The sequence below is a fragment of the Pieris rapae genome, chromosome 6, assembly GCF_905147795.1.
Source record: "Pieris rapae chromosome 6, ilPieRapa1.1, whole genome shotgun sequence".
In the NCBI taxonomy this organism is placed as follows: domain Eukaryota; kingdom Metazoa; phylum Arthropoda; class Insecta; order Lepidoptera; family Pieridae; genus Pieris; species Pieris rapae.
In genome coordinates, this window is record NC_059514.1 from 65001 (window position 1) to 72444 (window position 7444).

Consider the following 7444-nt stretch of genomic DNA (forward strand, 5'->3'; position numbering starts at 1 on the left):
AGACCAATCAGTTTTTTACCAAATACCTATATACAATTTTTTCGCATCTACTATAAATAAAAGACTAAGCCTAATATAATAATAGAGGCAAAACAACCACTAGATTAGGTGATTAGATAGGTTTCAGAAAAGGGTACCCTACTATCGAACACATCCACACCATCGAGTTAGTTAAGAAGAAATATCAGGCGTTTCAGGGACTTCATAATATAAGCCTTAGACCCCTGGGATGATGATCTGACAAGATCTGCTGGCAAAAACTCAACTCCATAGCACAGGACTGACAAAAATGGGCATCTATGGAGGAGTCCTTTAGCCAAAACCGGGCTTCCTGTTAATTGATTCAGACTATGTTTTGGTGAAAACAGTACCAAAATGTACGGAATCTATAGAAACCAATTGGCCCATAGTTATGGGCTGAACTGAAAAAAGATCCTACAAATATTGTTGTTCAAGCACAATTAATTCTACACGAGACACGGTCAAACGAAAAATAAAAGGAACTAAAGATAATTACTTCGCCAACGAATTTGTTAAACACGCTAAAAACCCAAAAATGTGGAGTCTATAAATAAAGATCTTCAAAACAAAACATATTAGACACCAAAGAGTTAACTCAAACAACCAATATTTGTGCAGCTTTTAATACATAATTTTCTACCATAGGGCTGAAACTAGCTAAAACCTACACAATTTCATACTAATTGTACACTAGTATTTCCTCAAAGTCTTAATAAGTACGTATAAATGTCGAATTTAAAATATGGAAAATAAATATAAAGTGCTTTGGTATTTTATTTTCATTTTCTGTTTTTATGAAAATTGTAGTATTTTAATAATTTTACATGTAGATTATAGCATATTCAAAGTGGTAAGTATTTGGTGGTTTCCATTTCTGCCAAACACAATATCGTAATACAAAAACATTCGTATAAGTTATAAAGGATTATTACAAAAACTGTACTACTGTTGAAAATATACTGTGTTTATCTCGCGGCACTGTCAATTGGCTTTCGCTGTCTGAAACAGTATCAGTTGTAAGTGGTCCTTTGGGCGGTCACGTCGTCATCCCGGTAAGTTTCACTTTACAATAAATGTACTTTCATTTTTCAATCATACATTCAAAATTCTCGTTTTGCTTAAAATTTGTTTTATGTTATATTTCTTAACAAAGCTCAAATATATTTTTGCTTTGTGTTTACTTTGATTATTTCCTGTATAGAAGAATGTCCTCGCTAGAAAAAAATTTTTGCAATCAGATAGATGTAATTCAGGAAATTGAATTAAAACAAGACGTAGCAGTTGATATGATGAATATTTTCACTTCTGAAGGATTATCTCGAAAGAAATTAATCTATTTTGTGACTAGCTAGGTGTATATGCTTTACAAAAAACTTGCTGTTCTTTCAAAAAGCGTAGTTATGATCCGATGACGTATTTGGCATCTTGCTGTAGAGCCTTCAGGTTAAGAAATTTGATTATCTAGTACTATTTATTAACTACGATATACTAATTAATTTTTTTTTATTATTTATATTATTAGTATTATAGCATATTAATTAATTATTATTAGTATTTAAACGTAAAATTCCAACTCGTGTAACGAATATAAGCATTTTTCTTACAACCAGATTAAGCAACATGTGGAGACAGCTGTGCGTAGCGGCGCTTCTGACCACTCTTCTCTGCGCAGCTGAGCACAGGCGAGGTAACTCTTGGAGATACATATGGATCTCACCTCCCTCAGCTCTATCCATTTATAATTGTTGTTTAAAATTGTTGACATTTTACATTTTTCTTAATTATTGTTCGTACCGTACACAGAGGATCGTCACCCGCGTTCTGCAGATACATTCTGGATCAGCGGTCGGTATGGCCGCTCACCGCGCGCACTGACAGAGTTCACTGCGAGGAATAACAGGTAGTAAGGCTTGGGCATATTCTATTCTATTAACACATACGAGTTAACCATAACACGAAAATATTATGATTTGTTAAAGGTTCTTCTTAACTAATCGCTATGGGAAGAGAGCCGGGGCATTCGGTGCTCGGTCGGCCAACCAGTTGACCGATCGGTGGAAGAAGCGACTTTTATGTGACTGCATGCCCAGCGAACATTACAAGCGGTAAAAAGCATCACGATTTTCCGTAATTACTTTAACAGATTAGTTGTTGTGTAATAATTTAGTTAACTGTAGTGTACTCACACTGTAATACAGATATCTCTAATATAATGCACATATTAGGTATTATTTGTTTCAGAACCGTGTACAGAGCATCAGTATAAACCATGATTTAAGTTTGTATCTTCCAGTTACGAGACGACAATACTTGATAATAGTTTTATAGATTGTGAGAAAATTGGGCTGAAATGTTTGCGCAAATTTATAAGAAAATCATGTGTTTTATCAGTTTGTATGAGGGATTCGGGCTGGAATTTACATACAAATTGAAAACACATATTTTTGTCGTCGTGTGTTAATTAATAAAATATGTTTCCCACGACCATAATACAACACAAATCGTGTGTTTATTATGTGTATGTGTGATATGTATAATAACCCCAAATGGCAATCAGCATGTAGTAAAGTAAGAAATGTATATTAAAATATTATGTATTATCTAAGAGACTATAATAAAGATACTAAATTGCATTTTTTGTTTAATTTAGCTACTCATAAACATTCATCATAAACAGAAAAACTATTTATTAATTCGAACCATTGCGCAATTTCAGAATTAAAGCTTTTAAATTTATTTATATTACCTTTTTGGTAGCTGACGGAGTCATTGACAAACAGAAAACAAATCTAATCTTTTGAAAAACTGAACCTTTTTTTGATGAGATGTTCAAACTTCTGCATAAGGTTTTTATATTATAAATCGAAAATCGCTGTATCGAAATCCACTTGTATGATTTTGATGATCATATTCTATAACAATATTGCTCAAAAACATAAATCATCTACGGTGTATGTAATTTACGATTATAATTGGATTCTTAATATGCGTAATATAAATAAACCGTCTTTCATTACAACCCTTTAATCGCCCATCTTCGATCCCCTAGAGTTAAGTGTAGTCTTTCAAAGTCATGTATACACTTGAACGTTGTAGAATACAATTATATGCGAGTAGCTCGAAACCCAATATTGAAATCAGACAATTTTTATAATGACATGACGATAAGACTCTTTAGGTGTTAAGTATAGATAGATAGTAATAGCTGATATTTAATTTTATGCGTTATTTATTACATGGCTTTGTTACACTTCAATTAGTTACTGTTTTAAAGATTTTTGGCAGATGTTTTTTTTTATTATTAGGCCAAAATAAACACTTAAATAACAATGCATGGCAATGTAAAAGCGTGCGATTTAAAATTTGCATAAAACTCATATTCGTCTTGCCTTTGTGACAAAGTAGTTATGGAAATACATAATATTATATCAACATCTCAACTCTCAACGCTTTTGTTGTATAAGCGGTTCTTAATTATAATCCTATTATATTTATTGATTATCTGGAACGGATCGAAAAGATAATATGATGTGCGAATTTCAAACATGATATTCGTTAAGATGCAGATGTAAGTCCTTACGGCTCATGAGTTCGTCTTAGCTCATATTATGACCATACCATTACAGATAATAACATTCCACGTTTCGAAGAAGCTTTTTACATTGCGGTAAAGAAAAGAGGCATTGTATACAAAGCCATACTTCAAACCAATCATTTTTATATTTATAGCAAATCGTATTAAATGCTATTTTAAAATGAATTTATAAGTACTTGTAGTGTTTCTAATAGCTTCCTTTCATTACAGATGCTTTCATGGAATAAAACCTCTTCAGAACTAATTATATTTTTAACCGAAGAGACTTAAATCTTTAAAGGCTGCAATCATTGGGTATTTTGAGAAGGGACATGGGTATGGCCTAGAACATACTTGAGGCGGAAACGACAAAGGTTAAGTTAAAAAATTGTATTTTTTTATTTCCCCGTCGCGGCAACTATTGACACAGCCGTAGGGCAGAAGGTTTTAGCAAATATCCCCGGGAAACAATAAATAAAAAAACTTTTTTTTATCATTTGGCACAGTGGCTATATTTGTAAGCTTAATCGGGTATTTATTTATGTATTTGCTTATTTCTATTCCTACAACTAGAAATAAGCAAATACGTAATAATTAGATTTAACAATATCTAAACAATTACAAAAGCCTGAAACGCTATACACATTGAAATATAAACATTTATTTGTTTATTTATTTATTTTCACTACATAAAATATATTGATCAGTACAAAAGAAACAAAGAATAAAGAAGCCACTATATCAATAAGGATGATTTTTTAAATTTTATTTTAAAATCATTTCTTAGTTAAAAAAATACAGTGGATTTCGTGTATAACGAGTATAACGACGATGAAGGGATCACTCTAATTTCGTCGTTATATCCGGAAGTCGTTATAGGCAGTTGAGATAAAAACACGTGTGTTTAGTTTTAAATATAACTTTATTATATTGAAAACATTTGCACACATCGGTATTCACTTATACATATAAGCAATCAGAATATCACATCCATAAATTAACTTAATTACTTAGCTGACATCTATAAAAAAGGTCTCCACAGAAGCTGACCATCTGTGAGAATGTAAACCGAAGATAATAAATATTGGTGCCTTTGGCGGCTGACTCTGCTCGCAATAACTGAATGGGACTTCTAGGAATTTGTAAAAAATTATATATTAAAAAGAGTCGCTACACTCGAACTCGGCGTTACATCCATTTCCATCTGGCGAATTTTGTACTAAAGTATGCTTTTAATCGAAGATACTTAGATGTAACTTCAGATTAAAGCCAAATATTATTTCCGGTAATTTGTCAATGGTCATCTCAATAGTCCTGATTGATGTAATCCCAATCTGGATGTAGATGGAACCAGTTGGGCTTTACGAGAAGGTCTCGGAGAGTAAAGGGCCTTGGTATCTTCCCTTTTTTTAAAACAAATCAGGATACTTACGAATCAATTTACATGCTTACCTGTTAGTGTAATAGTTTTTGTTTAGATAAGAAAACTCACCAATACTTTGTTTAAGTAGTTATAATATTATGTCGAAGAAAGCATTATCAAATATATTGAAGAACATGAAAAGAGACTGCAGATAGAGTCTCAGTTTAAACTAAATAACGATAAATAACTTTTAAGTAGTTAGAGCTAATTATAAAAACAGGCAAAACCTGCGAACCCTATACGAACGAAAACCGTATATTATCTAACTGACGGCCAAGCTGTATTATCTAAACTTATGCTTTTCTCTAAATATTTGTTCACAAAAATATTAGAATGTTTGTCAAAGAAATATAGTAAACAAGGGCCTTTGTTTGAAGTGGACAACAGTTCATCCGATTTATTATATCAGTGTTTTAATCGGCAGTAGGTACCTCATGATTCAGCTTAATCGTCCTCGGAGGCTGCAATTAATCCCTCGGCAATTTTTTGGTAGTAAACTGTTATACATTTGGATGAATTTAGAAAATTCACATATCGATAACTAATACCTTAACTTTCTTAACTTAAAACGTTTCCTATGCAATCTGTATCATAGAAGGCTTCCAATGTGACGTGATTTTTTTTTATGTTTATGCATAGCTGCGTGGATCGGTACTCGATACTGATTAGGACGATTAAAATGCCAAATAAATTTAAATCGATTATAGTAATTAGCACGTTTGTTTCGTAAAGTTATACTTATCTTTTATCGTTTCGGCAGATTTCCCCAGCTTAATTATTGTCTTTACAATATATTATTATACTACTATATTAGTCAGTAGTTTATAAAAATAATTTTAGAATTGAATTACGAACGCATAGTATCTCGTATACGAGTATATACTTAATATTATCTCGTTGACGTATTTTGAACCTCTCAAAAAGGCAATAATAATAATATAATAGCCTTTATTTCCATAACTTAATTATAATACATTATAAGTTTAATTGATTTTGAATTAAGAAAAAAATACACTTTAACATTTGGAATAATCATTTGCTTGTTAGGTTTTGGTTTGTCTACCGTCGGACATAGGCCTCCTCTCTCCGTTCCACTCGTATCTGTCGTGGGCCAGGCGCGGCCAGGTAACCACGGCGGTGATGTCATCCGCCCAGCGTAGGCGCGGGCGTCCCTGCGGCCGGCGCGCGTCGCCCGGGTACCAGTGTAGCACTCTGTCGCTCCATCGGTTGTCACATTTTCTTGCTATGTGCCCTGCCCAACGCCATTTTAGGCGGCACACCATTTTAGCCGCGTCTTTAATTTTTGTATTGTTGTACTTTTAATCTTGTTTCTCAGATTTGAGCCTAACATGCTACTTTCGACTGATCGTTGAAATATTTAAAGTTTCTTTATTAATTCAATTGTGATAGGCCATGATTGGCAGCCGTACAGTAGTGTTAATTGTTATATATAAACAAAAAGGTAATTCATTATTCCAGTCATTATACACGTTTGGAAATGAAAATGAACCGAGATGGCCAAATTTTGAAAATTTATGTTTGATTCTCTCTCTGAGTGAGTTTTTTCACGTAAATCAGTGTTATCTCGATTCGTGTAATAACTACGTATCGATGCGTATCCAATTATGTATTTAATAAATTATCAAGTACTGATAGCCAATCAATCTAATATTGACCTACGACAGTAATTTTAATGGAAACCTAATTAGTTTAGAACATCTATACAGACTTATAAACAAGGCTTGGTCCATCCTGTTTTAGAGTTGTAACTGTATTCTATCCTGTCCGTTTGTTCTTTGTATCGCGGTTAGTTTCTTCAAACGACGGTTGGAATGCTCTGGTCGTCTCTCGTCGAGTCATCTGGATCAGGTGTAACGTTTGCGTAGTATTAGTTACAGTTATCAGTTCATCTCTGAAGCTCACCCCAATTTTTTAGTATTAGTCTAGGGACAAAGAGAGCTTTATCTGTTTATTTATTAACATGGTCGTGAAAGACATCCATTTGGAAGTAGTAACAGACTTACTTGAAAGGCTAGTTGTGGCTTTTAAACGATCAGAGGCGCGTTGAGGTCACAATAGCAATATACGAAGTGACAACGGCAATTTTGCACGAGGATGATGTGGAATGGCACAGGAGATTGAAAATGTGAACTTGTAAACAATATTTTTTAAATGTGGAATAATTAATAAATATTCATATTAAACAATTATACACTTTTGGTGTGATAAAGTATTGTGTGAATTGCGCGTCATTAAAGTAATTATTAGTGACAGTATTTTGTGTTTGTGTAATAAGGGCATTTCTGCGAGTAATTAGTGTTTATTAATTCTTTAATTATTATTTATCAAGAAAGAGAAATCCTTGAAAGATCCACGGCATTATCCAATCCCCTTATTTAATATATGTGACAATAATATGTTCTTCT

The 7444-nt window shown here is 32.9% G+C and overlaps 1 long non-coding RNA gene across 1 annotated transcript; it reads left to right on the forward strand.

Moving 5' to 3' along the window:
- The first annotated feature begins 1025 nt into the window (after positions 1-1025).
- On the forward strand, positions 1026-2654 carry LOC110999848. Its single transcript, XR_006750282.1, has 5 exons — positions 1026-1073; positions 1632-1708; positions 1825-1921; positions 2001-2126; positions 2263-2654. It is a non-coding gene; the product is annotated as an uncharacterized LOC110999848 (long non-coding RNA).
- The last annotated feature ends 4790 nt before the right edge of the window (positions 2655-7444 follow it).